This window comes from Bidens hawaiensis, unplaced genomic scaffold (assembly GCF_021521415.1).
Source record: "Bidens hawaiensis isolate Kalapana, Puna unplaced genomic scaffold, B.hawaiensis_p1.1 tig00031255_1, whole genome shotgun sequence".
NCBI lineage: Eukaryota > Viridiplantae > Streptophyta > Magnoliopsida > Asterales > Asteraceae > Bidens > Bidens hawaiensis.
The window spans coordinates 214,126-233,449 of NW_027505211.1; the positions used below are offsets into that span (position 1 = coordinate 214,126).

At 32.0% G+C, this 19,324-nt stretch overlaps 1 pseudogene; it reads left to right on the forward strand.

Moving 5' to 3' along the window:
- The first annotated feature begins 14,580 nt into the window (after positions 1–14,580).
- Positions 14,581–17,251, forward strand: LOC143611512 (putative boron transporter 7; annotated as a pseudogene).
- Positions 17,252–19,324: the final 2,073 nt, after the last annotated feature.

Sequence of the window (19,324 nt, forward strand, 5' to 3'; positions counted from 1 at the left end):
TTAACAAACTCGTTTACACCTCGTTCTTCACCTCTTTTGCGCCGGCCACTGTACGCACCATTACCCCTCTTCCGATCATCCATTGAGGTAATTAAACATATGGTTTTAATCGCGATTGAGTACTGATCAAAAGCCCTAACGTTGTTTTGATTAACTTTACACGGATTGATCAATTGGATATTCTAGGGTTCTTAATCAGTTCTTCTTCGATCTGCTTCTGTTTATAATAAATCTGAATTATTGTTTGTTGCATATCGCTGATAGCTCAGCTGGTTAACGTATTTGAACGTGGGGGCATAGGTCGCGGGTTCAACTCCCTGCACCCCGTTTTTTATGGGTTTTATTTATTTTATTCTTTTTTTTAACCATTTAATCTTTAATTAATAGTAATAATAACTAATGAAGACTTTCTTATTAGAAACCGGTTTGTAATACTTGTTTAACTCACATTCCGTTCATATATAACGGTACATATAGATATATACAAAGAAGACTATAACTTAAAAACTAACGTTTTAATAAATATGTATATATGAATCAAGTAACTTTATTTATAAAACTATAAATAATATTTTATAAAATTATGTTTTCTTAAATCAAAATAATGGTTTATATAATAAATCCTTATATAGATATAATATTTTTATAATATCTTTTGACTATTAATTAACTAGTTGTTATAATTAAATCGTATACTTAGCTAGTCCGTTTACTCTCATTTTCTTTTAGGCTTAACATTCGCGTGTGATTTCCCGCATTCTCATTATCTTAATCACTTTTGTTCGTCTTCTAGGTGAGTACCACATTCCCCTATTTTACTTGTTTTCCACGTTTTGGGGACATATGCGTAAATATATTTCTCATTATATACCTATACTTAAAACTGCAACTTTGTCTTATGTGTTAACAACTTATACCTTACTTGTTTATGTGCTTATTTGCTTTGTATGCTTTCGTATTCGGAGAGGTCCAACATAATCTCAGGCTAGTATGATCATACGCCAGTCGTTATAGCTTTGTGCTTCTCGACATCTCAGTTATACTTGCTCATTTGGTTATTTTGTTATTCTCATATGACATGTTGCAAATACATATTTTTATTTATACTTTGAACTGGTGTGTTGCTCACTCAACCTTGTGTTGACAAAACTATATTATTTTCAACGCATATGCAGGTATTCGTTTGATGTGAAGTGCAAGACCACTTAAGGATCTATAATAGAAGAAAACTTAACGAGACATATTGTTATTGATTGATATATGTACTTGTTTATTTGGTTTTTATATGGATGGTTGTTACTTGCCAATTTATTTAATAGATATCGAAACATATATTATTGCTTGATAGTAACCTTTGAAAAGCTGTGAGCAATCAGTCCGCCCCGGCATTTCCGCCTTAGGTTGGGGTGTGACAGTTAAAGCTTGAAAATTTGAGATATTGAGATTTATAGAGTCAGAAAATCGTGCATGAACCACCATGACTTGATATTCCAACACTAAAAAGTTTATAAAAACACCATGTTGGAGTCTAAACATGTGCATGAACACGACTTTTTCATGTTTTCGACTCAAATAACGATAATAACACAATAAATCGAGATACAACGTCATGTCAAAACACTAGTCCACGAACCACCGTAGTTCTATTGTTTTAACACCGAAAACTAGGATGGCGACCGGAACGCTCGCATTCGACTACTTAAAGAATTGACATATATATCGCGTTTTGTGGCCTAGAAAAAGAGCACTAAAACTTAACCATCCCAGGTAAGTAAATCACCTTCGATTCTTGGAATCTTTTTGTCAAATGGTCGTTTTATAATGTCTCTTTTTCTATGATGGCTACAAACCCGACATAAACGCAACCTTTAAGGGATTTGAAACAACTGGATCCAAGTTAATGTTGTAATCCATAAAACACAATGAAAATCTACTTTTTGCGTTAAGGTAAGGATACCTTGGAAATACTATGAAAGTGTGTGTATGTGAACATTTAGGATATTGGTGAATTTTAAACAAGTTTATAAATAAATAACATGCGATATGAACAATCAATTATAGAGTAAACATGTATAAGCACACGTATAGGTAAGCATAACAATACTAGGTCGTTACGTCTAATCACCTATCCTATTGTCAAGGCTTTGATACCAATCTGTCACACCCTGACCAAAGGCGGCGGAACATGCCGGGGTGCAACGATTGCTCATAAGCGCATAACACTATTTAAAGTGACAATATTTAACAAACTCATTTCATATCACAACATCTAAAATGTCACATAACAATATTCATAAGACAAATACAACAAAATATAGCAAAATGTAGCAAATCAAGTATTGTTCATTTTGGCTAATATCCTAGAGGTATTTGTGACGTTTTCTTCTCCAACTCCATAATCAACCTAGATGCAAACTTGTAACATTTCATAAAATAAAGTTTATCAACACAAAGGTTGGTGAGCAATTCATAGATTTTGAACAATATGTATATAATAAGAAAAGCCACAATCTTGTATACAAAACAACAAATAAATAGCAATAATTTGAATAATATGAGGTCGCTAATAAGAATACATTAGCGGCACCGTATATAAGAGAATGCCAAAAAAATTCGGTTTTCATGAGGTCGTTAATAAGAATACATTAACGGCACCGTGCTATAAGAGAATACCATATAGTTCACGGATTTATGATTCAACCCTCCAAAAGCGGTAAACACATAAGCATATAATCATGTAAGCGTAGAACACCAAATCGAGCATTTATTTAAGTAAAGTATACAATAACGTTTGTGGTTTAAGACTCAAATATAAAACATTTAATTTGAATAAGTATGAAATGTCACCCCCAAAATAAAATATAGAAATCGGGGGATGAATGTACTCACGCTCAAGTAATAAACTTGAAAAGTTGATAATTTGGAGATTTGCCGGAACGACGGGTTTAACGTATGAAGCCTAAATAAAAGAAAGTCTTGGATTTAGAAAGGTTGTCATGAAGATCTTTAAATAAAATAATTGTTGCAAAAAGTAAACAGTTAAAGTTCAAGGTTTAAAATGTAACTATTTAAGAATTTATAATAATAACCCTTTAAAAATGTAAGTTTTCTCGAAACCGGGTTAAAGTATCTAACCTTAATATTTACTTAACCTTTGTTAAGTAATAAGGTGGGAAAAATGCTAAAGTGCAAGTTCCTTTGGGATAAAGATACTAAAACGGGTCGTTAACGAGTGTTCGGGTTGTTGGTTCGGGTCTTGACAAATGGTCAAACCCAAAGTCAACTTTCCAAAATATTAATTGTTATGAGATAACTCATTAAAATATAGTAATACTTAACCAAGTATGTAGATCTATTGTTTTAAAACTAACAACGTATGTTAAGCGAGTGTTCGGTTTTATCGGTCCAACTTTGTTATGAGATCAAGTTGGATCCAACATTTCCAAGTACTTAAGAAAATAATTAAAATCAGTTTGTAAACTATTTTTAAGGAAATATACAAGTCTTGATAGCTAAAAACACACTTGTGTGCCTTAAGCGAGTAAAAATCGGTTTGATTTCCATCTCATAACAAGTTCATAGATGTATTTCACATATCCATATATCATAGATCTTGTATAATAATGTACAAATGAAAATATTTAAGTTCTACAACTAAAAAGTCAACAACAAGTATTTTTAACAAAAGTTCGGTTTGGTTCGGTTTCCATCTCACAATGAGTTTCATAGATGGTCTCCACATACCCAAGACTTGTGAGTGTTAATAACAAACTAAAATGAGCATAAGTTAAGCATGGTTAGTAAGCAATAATAATGTTAGAGTGTTAGATGCGGAAAATATATAACAAGGACCACGTAGGTCCTCTATGAAGCCTTGCCTCATAAGGTCCAAAACCTCACCAACCAGAGCCGGAGAAGCAACTACCAAAGGTAACAAGGGGTGTATATTATATATATATATATATATATTTTGTGCCACCATAAACAAGTATTAGTAAAGTTAGTTGAACAAATTAGAAAGAAAGATTAAACTTGGTTTGACATTTGGAAGTCAAACCTTCAAGAACACAAAGAAAATAACAACCTTGAATCTATGGAGTTTGAGAGAGAATTCGGAGATGTAGCAAGAGTAAAATGAAGAAGATGGGTGTGTATATATAGGGAAGGAGTGAAGGGTTGGGTATAAAGATTCTTTTATGGTTTGCATGAAAATGGGTATGTTTAAATGGTAAAACAATGCATAATATGAAATCCAATATTTTATATATTTTATATATTTTAAATGACAAAATCCAATATTTTATATATTTGAAATGTTCGGGTTACAAACGGGTCGGGTTTACATAACAAAAGTGACCCGAAATTGACGAATGTCACATTTCGCACACCATTGTGTCTTTTCGCTTATCATTGTGTCTTTTTTCCTCATAGTGTCTTTTCGCACACCATTGTGTCTTTTCACTTATCATTATGTATTTTTTCGTCATTGTGTCTTTCAACTCATCATTATGTTTTTTTTTAAATACTAATAACACCGTTGTGTAATAATAATATGTAGAAATAATGATAAAATAACAACAAATTATCTAATACATAAAACACAAGGATTAATACATGTTACACAATAACTTGAAACGTAAAACACAATAGTGAATGCGTATAATACAATGACCTAGAACGTCAGACACAATGGTGAATACGTTTAACACAATGACCTAAAACGTAAGACACAATAGTGAATATATATAACACAATGACTTGAAACGTAAAACACAATGGAAACAACATATTACACAATGACTTGAACGTAATATACAATAAGCGCAATACTATTTTTCTCAAATTAAATGAATTTGTCATATGTCAATACGAATAAAAGACAATGAACGAATTACACAATGACTAAAAGTTAATGACGAACAAAACGACACAATGTCGTAATCTTTGTTTTAATTTTTGTCTCTTATATGAGTACCAATTGAAAAATATAATGATCAAAACTATGCAATTCATATGAAAACTCAACTAAAAGACACAATGAACAACAAAATAAACACAATTAAAAAAATCCATTAATTTTTTTTTATTTTTATATAATAATATGATACTCATATTAAAGATAAAAAACGCTTATTATTATGGTGAATTTTTTTTTAAAAAAAATAATGTCGTATGAAAAAGTTATGGACATTTTAAAATGATTGAGGGAATTGACATGTATCTTGCATGTGGAGAGAGAAAGTCAACAAAAGTGGGTTATTACCTTCATGTCCTTTCCATCAATTTTTATTTATTAAATTAATCTCAGCCATTCAAATCTAAGATCAATTAACTGGATTTCTTCTCACACTTCTCATTTTTGTTGTTCTTTGTATTTTAACTTTACCCATATATATATATATATATATATATATATATATATATATATATATTAGTTTATATCCCCCCGTATTACGGAGGTTGTGTTTCTTTTTCATGTCTAATATTCGTATTTTATTTGCATTTTAATTTATGTATTATAAAAAAGTTAATAATATACTTATGGTTTGATGATGAAATAGTTTCACAAAAAAATGACATGTTATAACCCGTTTAAAAGCTATGGGTTTTGTGAGACTCATGACCCGCATATTTTTTTTTTACTATAAAATTGTTTCTTATTATAAATAATATATTTTTCTTACAAAAATGGATATTAATATTTAGTATATCCCTACTTTATAGGATATGCATATCAAATACTTTGTGATATTATTTTTAAAACAGTGAGATGTTATAACTAGTTTAAGGTTATCTAGGTATGGTGAGACCCATACCCATACAAATAAAACAATATGGTGGCTTGAGTAAATGTAATAAACAATCATAAAGCTTTTAAATGTTTCGTTTATTTACGGGGATTATTTTATATTATTTGTTTTTAACATTTATTTATGTTTTGAATTTTTATTTTATTTTATTGTATGAAAATTAATAATATACTTATGGTTTGATAATAAAATGTTTCACAAATAAATGAGAAGTTATAACCCGGTTTAAAGTTATATGGTTTGATAAGACCCAAGACCCGTTTATTTTTTTACAATAAAACTGGTTTTTTAATTATAAATAATATATATCTTTTTTTAAATAAATCAGACATTAAATTTTAGTATAACCCTACTTTATAGGATTTTTTATATCAAATATTTGGTGAGATTAGTTTTAATTTAATGAGATGTTATAACCCGTTTAAGAAATATATGGGTTTGATTAGACCCATACCCATGAATTCGGGTCAAATGCATGAGAAGCCTCCATTTAAAAATCAAGGAAATCTGGTGACTCCAAAAATAGGGGGAGCGACCACATCGTGACACGTAAGATTTTATTGTTTTCATTTATATGTATTACATATATACATATATATATATATATATAATATGTATATATACGTGTACTTGTTTTCATCCCCGTATTACGGGGATTGTTTTACGTTATTCGATCTAATATTTAAATATTTATTTGGATTTTTATTTTTATTTATTATAAGAAATTTAATAATATACTTAGGGTTTCTTTGATGAAAGAGTTTCACGAGTAAATGAGTTGTTATAACCCGGTTTAAAGCTATGGGTTTGGTGAGACACTGAGACCCATGACCCGCTTATTTTTTTTACTATAAAATTGTTTTTTAATTATAAATAATATTTTCTTTTTTAATTGGATATTAATTTTGTGAGACTCATACCCGTGAATTCGGATCAAATGCATAAAAGTCTCAATTAAAAATAAAGCTGTCTGATAGTTTAAAAAATGTAATGGTGTTTCGTTTATATATATTTAAGATGTGACTTGTGAGAGAATGAGAGAGAAAGTGGGGCAACATGGTTTGTAGACAAGGATTTCACTTCGCAACCACAACAACGAAGTTTGTCACACCTTTGTCTATGTGATGTCACCTAAATCCAAACTTTGAAATATGGAGCTTGTAGTGAATACTCTAAACTTAAGACAATTTTGTTACTCCCTCCATCTCATTTTAAATGTCCATTTTTCCATTTTTGATTGTCCCAATTTAAATGTCATTTTTGTACATATAAATTCAATTTTCAATTGTGCCCTTACTATTACATATACTAGATGTTTCATTTTGCAAAATGGTTTTTAGCCATAATAACTTAAAAGACATTATTTTCATTTTACAGCTTATAAAATAAAATGATCAAACATTTATTAATTTGTGTGTTTTGGGTCTCATGACATTTAAAATGGGACGGAAGGAGTAATATTTAAAAAAGAAAAAAACATCTTTTAAACTTTTGAAACAAATTGGTGATAATTTCGTATACAATGTGAAGCAATATTTTATTAGTTTTAACTTTTAAGTGTGAGGGCAATCAGATTGATTGATTAACTTGATTTTTGAGTAAATCATAAACTATAGGTTTTTTGATCAAATTGGGAGTACGCTATCGACCCATTGCGGGTTTTTATGCTTTTAGGCTACACGAAGTTGTCCCGAATTCCATTTCCCTCCATTTTTTTCCAAAAAAGCAGAGAGGGCGGAAGGGGGGGGGGTCTCGGTTTCCCAGATCCATTTTCTCCCACTTTCTCCCAACTTCTACAACTTTCTACTTTGCTTTTTTTTTTCCTCATGTTTTCACATAAACTGATGAGTACTTCATTGATTTCGATGAAACATCATTCAATAGAAATCGGAGGATAGTGTTCATCCCGATCCTGTTTTTCCCCCTACCTCCCCACGGCTCCCACTCTGTGTATGTTTGGTAAGGAGCTTTTAAAAGCTTCAAGCTTCAAGCTTTTAAGAAAAAACTCATATTCAATAAAAAGCTTTGTTTGGTTAAGGTAGCTTCAAGCTTTTATTTTGGTAGAAAAAACTCCATATTTGAACGCTACTAATATTAGCGTTCGAGAAAAAGCTAACTACAAGCTTTTACATTTGAATATACAAGTTTGGTACTTGAACTTCTATCAACTTTTGTTAATTTATATAATAGTTACACATTTAATCCTTATTCAAAACTAACTACCCCCACGACTTTTTAGGGGTCGTAATTTTTTCACACGATAATAATTTTTTAAACAAATTAAATCAAAAAAACGAGCATTTAAATCTCTTTAATTTGAGTATGATATTGTTATACTTCTTTAACTTTAAAAAATTAACATACTACGTGATTATCGGTTAGGATCGATAATATAAGTCGAGTCAGGTGAGCTCGAGTCATGTGTAATATCAAATTAGGATCAGAACGAGCCGATGAAAAAAGGGTTAAATTAGTTCGGTTCATGTCGGTATGCTCTCGAGTCGAAAGGGGTCAGGTCAGAACATGTGTTTAGATGTGTATGTTCAGAATGAGATTCAAATCAAAATAGTTTGGTTTTAAAAATTATCTATTTGAAATTATTGTATATTTTACACGTCTACATTCGGGTTATGTATGCACTGTTATCACGTGAATCATGTACCGACACTGATTATGCGGTTGATGTTAGGTTGTGCGCCCATTCCGCCGCACCACGCGGGCACCCTGCTAATTTTACTAAAAGCTCCTGCTACTCTGCCAAACACCTAAAAATATTTAAAAAGCTACAGCTACCAGCTACCAGCTTCCAGCCATCAACTTTCAGCTTTCAACTTCAAGCTTTCAGCTACTAGCCACCAGCTAGTTTTGCCAAACATACCCTCTGTGTGTTCTTGTGGTTAAAACCAACTTAGAACACTTCTAAATTGCACAAATATATATGTAATAATTTGAATCAAAATTGATTGGGGTATGACAAATATAGGTTGAAGTTTTTGATGGAACACGTTAACACAAATGGGTGAAAATGCAATGGATTGTGAATATAGTGATGTTTAAACATTAGGGAACTTTTTTTTGTAGGCAATGCAACTATTACATGAACATAATTAGGTGTTTTGATTTAATTACTCAACTAAGAACTATATGAATTTTGAATGACTTCATATTAAATTATTTAATTTTATTGAAAGTGTCTTGTGATAATTCTTCTTCTTCTCTTTCTTATTTTTATTATTTTATTTTTAATTAATTTTTTTTTAAATCGAACAAACACATAAATATGTTAATGAGAAAAAGGTTTGTAAATATGTAATGAGTAAAATGTTCTTATAAATGGTTTATAAACCAAACGTTATGAATTACAACTTGGAGAATTTATGATGGAATACGTTTAAAAGTCACTTATATGACTCAACTACCTAAATGATAAATATGATGACCCTTGATAGTAAAAGTCGAGTGTATTTGGAGGTATTTGAGTATGAACCATTGTAATAAGGTATCAAATAATATATATATATATATATATATATATATATATATATATATATATATAGGATCAGGATCATGAGATAACCTTTTTAAAATTGAGAACTATGAGAACCATTTTGGACCACAAAAAACCCAAAAATAAAAAAAATCATAAAATAAAAAAAACACAAAAATCAAAAAAGTATAAAAACCAAAATTTTTATTTTATCATCCCGGTTTCATTAAAAAAAACTCGGTTTAGTTAAATTATATACACATATGTATAATATATACATATATGTATATTTACATGTTTTTTTGTACACATTTGTATAATTTAAGATAAATGATACTGTACATATGTGTATATTACGTAACTAAAGATTATATAAAATTATACATATGTGTATGATACGACGTTCTTTTTTTTGTTTTTTTTATTTTTTTTAATGAAACCGGAATGAAATATAAGAATTTTGTTTTTTTTACTTTTTTGAAATTTTTATTATTTTTTGTTTTATGATTTTTTTTAAATATTTTTTTAAAGTGTTTTTAGTGGTTCAAAATGGTTCTCAAAGTTCTCAATTTGCAAAGGGTTCTCTTAGGATCCTTACCCTATATATATATATATATATATGATTGATTTCTTTTGAGAACCGGAGTTTTGAGAACTCGAAAGAACTTAACGTAACAACTTTTTTTTTTGAATTTTTTTTACACGTGCGTAATACGTAAGTGTAAGTAATGTACAAAAAATTACCGTAATTTTTTATACATTGAATCGACTTTTTACACATGTGTAACTAAAGTTTAAACTTGTGTAATCAACAAAAATCTTTATTCTCTCTCCTAATTTATTTTTTAATTAAATTTAATATCATCCACATATCCTAACTCATTTAATTAAATGTGTTGTCTAAAATTGAGTTCTCAAAGTTCTTACAACTCATCAAGTTCTCAAAATATCCTTTTGTGAACCATGATGAGTTTTAAGAACTTTAAGAACTCAATTTTGAACCACACATTTAATTAAATGATATGAAATATGTGGCTGAGATTAAATTTAATTAAAAAATGAAGCAGAAGAGAGAATAAGTATTTGTGATAATTACACAAGTTTAATCGTTAGTTACACATGTGTAAAAAGTCGATTCGGTGTGTAAAAATATACCGTAATTTTGTGTACATCACTTACACTTACGTATTACACATGTGTAAAAATATTTCGAGAAAAAAAATTGTTACGTTGAGTTCTTTCGAGTTCTTAAAACTCAAAGTGTTTCTAAAAAAAATCAATCTTCTATATATATATTATATATATATAGGGTTAGTCTCCTTTAATAACTACAAAAGGTTTAAGAACTTAAAGAACTAATAAGAACCACTAATTTTGTTTACCTTTTGAATTCATAAATTAATTAATAAGGGTACAAGGGTAATCTATCATATCTCTCTCTAAATTTTATTTTGAAAAACTATATTTATATACAAGTAATTAATTCTCTCTCTCTTTCTCTCTGTCCAATATGTATCTATTTATACGAAACTTTCTTCTTTTTTATATGTGCTAAAACAGATATTTAGACCATCTTCAATGCAAGATGATGTGGCTAATGACATGGATGAGAGAAAGATGAGAGAGTGTGTAAAAAGCCCTTGGCTAAGGGCTTAAAAAAATAGAAGAGAATGGTGTTTTGTGATGAGAGATATGGGACCCTCATGACAATGGTCTCTTACAAAGGAGAAGTTTGGATGTTGGTTAGCTTACGTGGCATTGGATAAATGAGAAAGGCACATGGTAAAAGCCACTTGCATTGTGAATGATCTTACACACATGCAGGTAATAAATAATAGAGTAAAACCTAAACTGATTCAAAAACATAATACATTTATATATTTAAACATATTTGAATAAATGTTTACATATATGCAAGTAAAAAAATGTTTACACATATGTACGTCAAACACTCAAAATATATATGCAATATATATGCACTTTCACTCTTCTCTTTTTCTTTACCGTTGATTCCCACATTAATTCAAAAAGAATATGAGCCTCAACTCTTGTAATAAAATACATGGAATGAATAATAGAATTAAAAAGGTAAATAACATACTGAAATTGTAAACTTATATGTAATAAATAATAGAATAAAAATATTGTTTACATATATGTAAATGGTAAACTTACATATGTGTAAAACAAGGAAATACATATACATGGAATTTAGATGTCTACCTCCATGACAGTATATAAATGAAATAAAATTTGGTTTAGACTCTCATCTTCAATTAGAAAGCAAATGAATAGCAATTAATTTAAAACTATCTCAATCGGAAAGTTTAACTACAACCAAAAACCTAGTATCTAAAAATAAAACTATAAAATTAATCTCACAATTCGCATATTCAAATGCAGTAATCTACCCATGATCATAAAATTCTTAACTAATTAAAACATGATTTTCTGTTGATACCAATAATTTGATGTGGTTGATACCGTAAAAAATGGAGATAACTTAGGAATTGATGTTTTTAATCTTCCAAAAATACCCTTTTCTATTAGGAATTGTTATATAATTTGATGTGGTTGATACCGTAAAAAATGGAGATAACTTAGGAATTGATGTTTTTAATCTTCCAAAAATACCCTTTTCTATTTATTAAAATGTCTTCTGCACTATTTTGGGTAAGTCAAACTTTCACTTTCGAATGCTCAGAATTGCAGGTTCAAAAAGGTGCACGGTCATGCACAAAAAATGCATGGTCGTGCATTTCCGGCACTAGCTAGTGCACTTTCATAGTTGATGTGCCTTGTTCTCGGCATTTTATAGTGCACGGGCCCGTGCTCTCAGAAGTGCACGGTGGTGCACAAAAAGCGCATGATGGTGCAGTTTCACTTTTGGCACGATAGTAGATGTGCACGGGTTCCAATAAAGTTGCATGGTGGTGCACTAATTAATAGCGCATGATGGTGCAATTTGGTCAGCATGGCCATACACTTCCTTAGCATGGTCATGCACCGGCTCAACATGGTCATGCACTTTCTTAGCATGGTCATGCACTTTTGGCAGATTCTTGATTTTTGTCCGAAAAGCGCCATATTTTCGTCGTTTCTTTGTCGGGCGGGCGCCCGGACCTGCAAATTCATAAATAACCCAATTAAGTACTAAATATAACGAATTTGCATAGAGTTTTACCAAAATAATAGGATAATTTGATGTTAAAAGGTGTACACTTTGTGTTACATCATCTTCTAAAGTTATTTAAATTACAATAATGCCATCATTTGTTTTCCATCATTGATCAAACATTCTAAGGGTTATGATGAGTTCTCTAAGTTCTCACAAAAATTAGGAGTTCTTAACTGAATCTTACCCTATATATATATAAAACTAGTTTTTATTCCATGTATTACGGAGTTGTTTTATATTATTTATTTTTTATATTTATTTATTTTTTGAACTTTTATTTTTTTATTGTATAAAAGTTAATAATATACTTATGGTTTGATGCTAAATTGTTTCACAAATAAATGAGATGTTATAACCCCGTTTAAAAGCTATATGGGCTTGATGAGACCCAGGACCCGTTTATGTTTTTTACTATAAAATTGGTTTTTTAATTATAAATAATATATATTTAAAATAAATCAGATATTAATTTTTAGCATATCACTGCTTTATAGGATTTTTATATCAAATATTTGGTGAGATTGGTTTTTAATTTAATGAGATGTTATAACTCGTTTAAGAAATATCTGGGTTTGATAAGACTCATACCCGTGAATTCGGGTCAAATGCATGAGAAGCCTTCATTTAAAAATCAAGCAAATCTGGTGACTCAAAAAAAGGGGGAAACGACCACATAGCGACACGTAGGATTTTTATGTTTTCGTTTATATATATTATAGATGTTGGTGTATTAAATGTCGTCTCTTCTAGGTTAAAGGTTCGAGTCTCCCTATAATTTGTCAAATCTTTTAATTTCACACTTATGATTAAAGAATGATAAACACGAGAAATCTTGTTTACAATAGTAACACGTTATTATCTCTTTTGCTTTTAATACATTTGGTTTCTTGTTTTGGAAATCTTTTAACAGTGTTTAACATGTAGCTCACAGTAATTTTTGACGTCTAAGACTGAAAGCTTTGTTTTTAGTACGTATAATCGCTTTTGTTATAAAAAATGAGTTATAACACAATTTGTTTCCTGTCGTGGTTACCTGTCGTATTGTATCGTTTGTCTTTGGTCAATATTCAAATACTTACTTAATTTAGTTTATAAATTAAAGAGAATAAAAATATAATAATAAAATAAACTAGATTGTTTCTCATACTTTTTGCTTTTAGCCTTTATACGTGTAGTTTAATTATTATTAAGTTACTTTCATAATATTTAAACAAAACCATTACGGCATTCATCCATCGGGTCTGCACCGTGACGGCATCACGCACAACCATCGTCCTCCGGCAGGCAAATGCATGCCAGCCATTGGCCTGATCATATCATATCATAGTATTAATTTTGTCGACGTTCGTTTATCTCCGGTAAACATCCCGCCTGTTAACTTATTATTATTGATTCATTCATACGCACAATTAATGCCTCATGCATGTATCTATATCTATAATATTCAGATGGATGATTAAAACCAACCTGTTCAGGTTTACGTTCTAAACCTGCATGTTTTGTTTGTACGTATATGCATGTCCATGCAGATCATGCATATATAACAAACATTAATTAATTAATTAGCTTGCTAGGGTAATTTAGCGATTGAAAACGTCCATTTGACCGGTCAGAGTAAACAAAACATAATGTCCACCCTGGTCACTCTCGTTGACCCACACACTTAATCGAGATTTTCAACCAACAAGATTATGTGACGCGCGTTGGAGGAGCTCAGCTGACGACAATTTGTATTTTTTAAGCCTCTAACGAGGTTTTTTTGGCTTCCGAAAGAGAAGTTTTAGACAAGTGGCAGGATCTGGTTGTTTAAAAATCACATCGAGTATTGATTAAAAGTTGTTGTTTGGACGAGATTTAGGGGTCAACATTTTGGGAATAAGATGGTCAAATGGACGTACATTATAGCAGAGTTTCTATCAATAAAAATTTATGTTGTATAACTTTATAGATTTAAAATGCTTCTCATTCTTGTTATAATTAATTAGCAGTGTTAGTGTTATAATTAATAACTAAGGTCTAATGTTTAATTTGCTCTTCTCATATATATTATAGTGGTAGATCGAGTTGCTTCCTTGATCACACATATATATATATATATATGTCCAATGGATACCCCTAAAATCCCTTTTAGTGGGATTAAGAAAGATGTTCAAGGAAGATTGCACTGTTACAAGCAAGACTGGGTTGGGGCACTCGGTTCAGGTGCCAGGTACGTATCTCGTTTACAGATTAGTTTATGCATATATATAATGCAGATTAACAAGTTAATAATCATCTTTTCTAGGATATTGGCTCCAACAGCATACATTTTTTTTGCATCTGCCCTTCCAGTCATCGCATTCGGTGAGCAGCTAAATAAGGAAACAGGTACTGCATATAAGATATATTTTGTGTAATATGTTATTAATAAAACATTATGCTTCATTGTCTCAAAAAATATTTTTTTGTTTTTGTTTTTGTTTTTGTTTTTGTTTTTGTTTTGAGGACAGATGATATATTGAGTGCAGTAGAAACTCTCACTTCTACTGCTATATGTGGAATTATTCATTCAATTTTTGGTGGACAACCGCTTTTGATATTAGGTGTTGCGGAACCTACTGTAATAATGTACAGTTACTTGTATAGTTTTGCCAAAGAACGACCCGAGTTGGGGAAAGATCTGTTTCTAGCTTGGGCTGGATGGTATACTCTATTCAGCCTTGTTTTTAATGTATAAAGTTTAGTTAGTTAATTAGTTATCTATATATTACCTTTCATGTATACGATAATGCATATTTGTTGTTGTATTAGGGTCTGTGTTTGGACCTCTATGATGTTATGTGTTCTTGCAATACTCAATGCTTGCGCACTCATCACAAGATTCACAAGGATTGCTGGAGAATTATTTGGCATGTTGATTTCTGTTCTTTTTATGCAAGAAGCTGTTAAGGTATGCAAATCACTTGTTACTATATATATATTTTGTCTTTATTTTAGGAAGATATGTTTAACTATCATGTTTATATATATTTTAGGGAGTACTAAGTGAGTTTCATGTACCAAAAGGAGAAGATGATACAAAAGAAGAGTACCAATTTCATTGGTTATATACAAATGGCTTACTTGCAATTATTTTGGCCTTTGGTACCCTCATGACTTCCATGAAGAGTAGAGATGCCAGATCTTGGTCTTACGGTGTAGGTAATATATACGAAGGCATGCACGTAGTCTTTGAAGCGGTTATGTTTGATATTTGATATATTTTTCTACCATGTTGACAAGAACAGGGTGGATGCGCGGTCTAATAGCAGAATACGGGGTTCCACTTATGGTCTTGGTGTGGACTGCAATATCTTACGCAAAGCCTCGAGAAGTTCCTCGTGACGTTCCTAGACGGCTATTCTGTCCCCTTCCTTGGGACGCCGGACCTTTATCTCATTGGACAGTTATCAAAGTATAAGAGTTATAGAGATGCTATTATTATTATTCTGAATCAATGAAGTAGTTTTCTGAATTAGATTAATGTTATTGCAGGTAATGGGGAAGGTTCCAATGGTTCATATTTTCACTGCCTTAATACCGGCTCTCATGATAGCCGCCTTGTACTTTTTCGACCATAGTGTAGCTGCACAAATGGCACAACCGAAAGAATTTAATTTGAAAAATCCATCTGCTTATCATTATGATTTACTCTTGCTTGGATTCATGGTATCTATTAACTTGTGTCTTGTATGTCATCGTTTACATTTCAACCACTTTCATTGATCTTGTGATCGGATGTTTCTTAGACTTTGATTTGCGGTCTGGTTGGAGTCCCTCCATCAAATGGCGTCCTACCACAATCGCCCATGCATACCAGGAGTCTCGCAATTCTTGAGAGACAGGTTTGATATGCAACTTGAAATAACACTCTCGAATAAAAGTATATATTTTTTCATTCAACAAATGTCGTGACTCGTGTTTTCAGATAATGCGGAAGAAGATGGCGAAGTGTGCAAAGGAAGGCATTAAGATGGAAGCAAGCAAATCCGAAATCTATGGGAAGATGCATGCTGCTTTTGTTGATATGGATCCTCATAAAACAGTATGAATCATCATTCGCGTATTCTGTTTAATTAATAACCTTACATATTGCATAAACAAAGAGAATTAATTTTCAGAGTCCTGTAGACAAGGAGTTAGAAGACTTGAAGGAAGTTGTTTTGGATACTGAAGACGGAGAAACCAGGGTCAAGTTTGACCCGGATATACATATAGAGGATCATATACCGGTTCGGGTCAATGAGCAAAGAGTAACAAATCTACTGCAGTCCATATTAGTGGGCTCTGCAGTCTTTGCTCTGCCTGTTATTAGAAATATACCTACATCTGTTCTATGGGGATATTTCGCTTACATGTCGATAGATAGCCTTCCCGGTAATCAGTTTTGGGAAAGAGTGTTGCTCCTTTTCATCCCTTCGGGCAGGCGTTTCAAGTAAGTCAAACAACATAAATCCTCAAAAATGATTTGACTTCATTACTAATTCAGATTTAACTTTTCTGTGGTAAATATGGGACAGGCTCTTAGAAGGGCCTCATGCTTCGTATGTGGAATCGGTACCGTTCAAATACATAATGACGTTTACACTATTCCAGCTTGTATATTTCTTGCTTTGCTATGGAATCACATGGATACCGATAGGTGGTATATTGTTTCCTCTACCGTTCTTCTTGCTAATACCCATACGAGAGCATGTTCTCCCGAAAGTGTTCCCTTGTGAGCATCTTCAGGAACTAGACGCATCTGCGTATGAAGAGTTTACAGGGCACTCGGGTTATATGAGTCTTTCACGAAGGGTATGCGTTTATCTTCTGGTAATAATAACATTTTTGAAGATCATGTGACATTTTAACTATTGGTCTGAAGGTGTTTGAACACGGACCCGATGGACCCGAAAATGATGACGCGGATGACTTCTATGATGTGACTTCCCCAGAGATATTGGATGAAATGTTCACCCATAGAGGAGAGTTGAAGCTAAGATCAAGTTTCAAAGAAAGACAGAATCATGTTCGTAATTCATCCGTTATCTCTTATTTTTACTAGATGTTATTAGTTTCGTTACAAATATTTAGTGTGTCAAATACGGTTAATAAAGTTAAAACAACAATTTATGCAACTTTATAATCGTTTCAGGTAGACCCTCAAAACGATGATTCGCTAGCCTAGAACAGCATGATGTAAATGATTAACTAAAGATTTGTAAGAATAAAGTTAGCCTCATAGAAGTGATGACAAAGAAAAATGAAGCAGCTTAAGGGAATAGGAGAAAAGACAATTCCGGGCTATGTAAATCGTCTCCAGATGGTTCGGGCTCTGCACAGTAAGGTTTTTTAACATGTTGTACATTCAACTTTGTATATGTGACACATTATTTTTTAGGTGAATAGAAAAGGAAACACATGTCCAATATATGATCATACATATTTTACTTATTTGAATATGAATATATATATTTTTTATAAATTAAGTTGGTTAACATATAAAGAATTTTTACTCCTAAAAACTGTATTATGTCAACCTAAAACTGAATTCACAAAAACAAAGGGATCCCAATTGGAAGCATTGGCTGCAACATTATTAGCAGATTGAGCCAAACCGCAACCATCCCAACCATAGTCACTCTGCACCATGTTATGACCCAATGGCCAGCCCCCAATTCCGGATAACTGGCTTGTTGATGCTTGGTTAGCCTCGGCTGTAACCGGCCACAACGAATCTATCAGACTCGTGTCAAACAAATTGCTTGCAATATTTGAGACTTGGTTGCTTGTGGTTGGAGTTGCTGCTAGCCATGGGATTTCAGCAGACCATGGCACAGTTGCTGGCATCAGAGGCTCATAACAACATTGCAAGCCGTCATAACGGTCCTGGTTTTGATCCTGATGAGCTGGAAAGCAGTCAATGCTTGCGGGTTCAATGCTAGCTAGTTGTTCAGGAGGTGAGGGTGCTACCTTGATTGGGGCTTTTCGCTTTCTTGTGTCGGCCAATATTGGTTGTAACGACATGCTATTCGTTTTGGCATGGTTCGAACCGTTCCTTTTATATAACTTAGCCTTAAGTGCACCAAGCAGCCGGCCCTCACCACCCTCCAAACGACACGCTTCTTCAAACGAAAATGGCTCAGCGTTCTCGGGCAAACAAGGAAGAGCATTCACACTATTGGGCAGTTCAAAGTTGGTGTGCGCGTTAGCCCCACGCAATGTTCTTGCAGCTTGGTCATACGCCTGGGCAGCATCCTCAGCTGTATCAAAAGTCCCTAGCCATAACCGAACCTTTTGCAGCGAGTCCTTGATCTCAGCCACCCATCGCCCTGATGGCCGTTGTCGCACCCCAACATACTTTGGATGTCCTCTAGAGTTTGGTGTCTTCCCTTAACACCGAAGTTAGTCATTGTCTAGTTTGTGATGGGTCATAGTGATGGATTCTTATAGTGATAATTGGAGCCTAAGGAATCTAGGATTTTAATAAGTGGACAAGTTAGAACAAGTCATGAAGATGGTGTTTTTATTGTTAAAATTGCAGGCCATGGTTGATTATACCGACAGGGATATATATATATAGTTATTATAAACTATAATATTATGAAATAAAATGAAGCCAAACAAACAAATTTAGTACAGAGTTTGTAACTTTTTAATACTATGAAACTATACTTTTACAGTTATGCTAACCTTGTATTTAGGTTGACACTTTTCATTATGTTTTTACAAGTTTTTGTAAATTTTGTGTGAGTACTACCCCCTGCAAAATGAGAAAACTCATGATGGTACTGGGCTTGATGTGCAATTGAGGGTCTGGTCCATAAGGCCCAAAACAAGCTTTTTAGA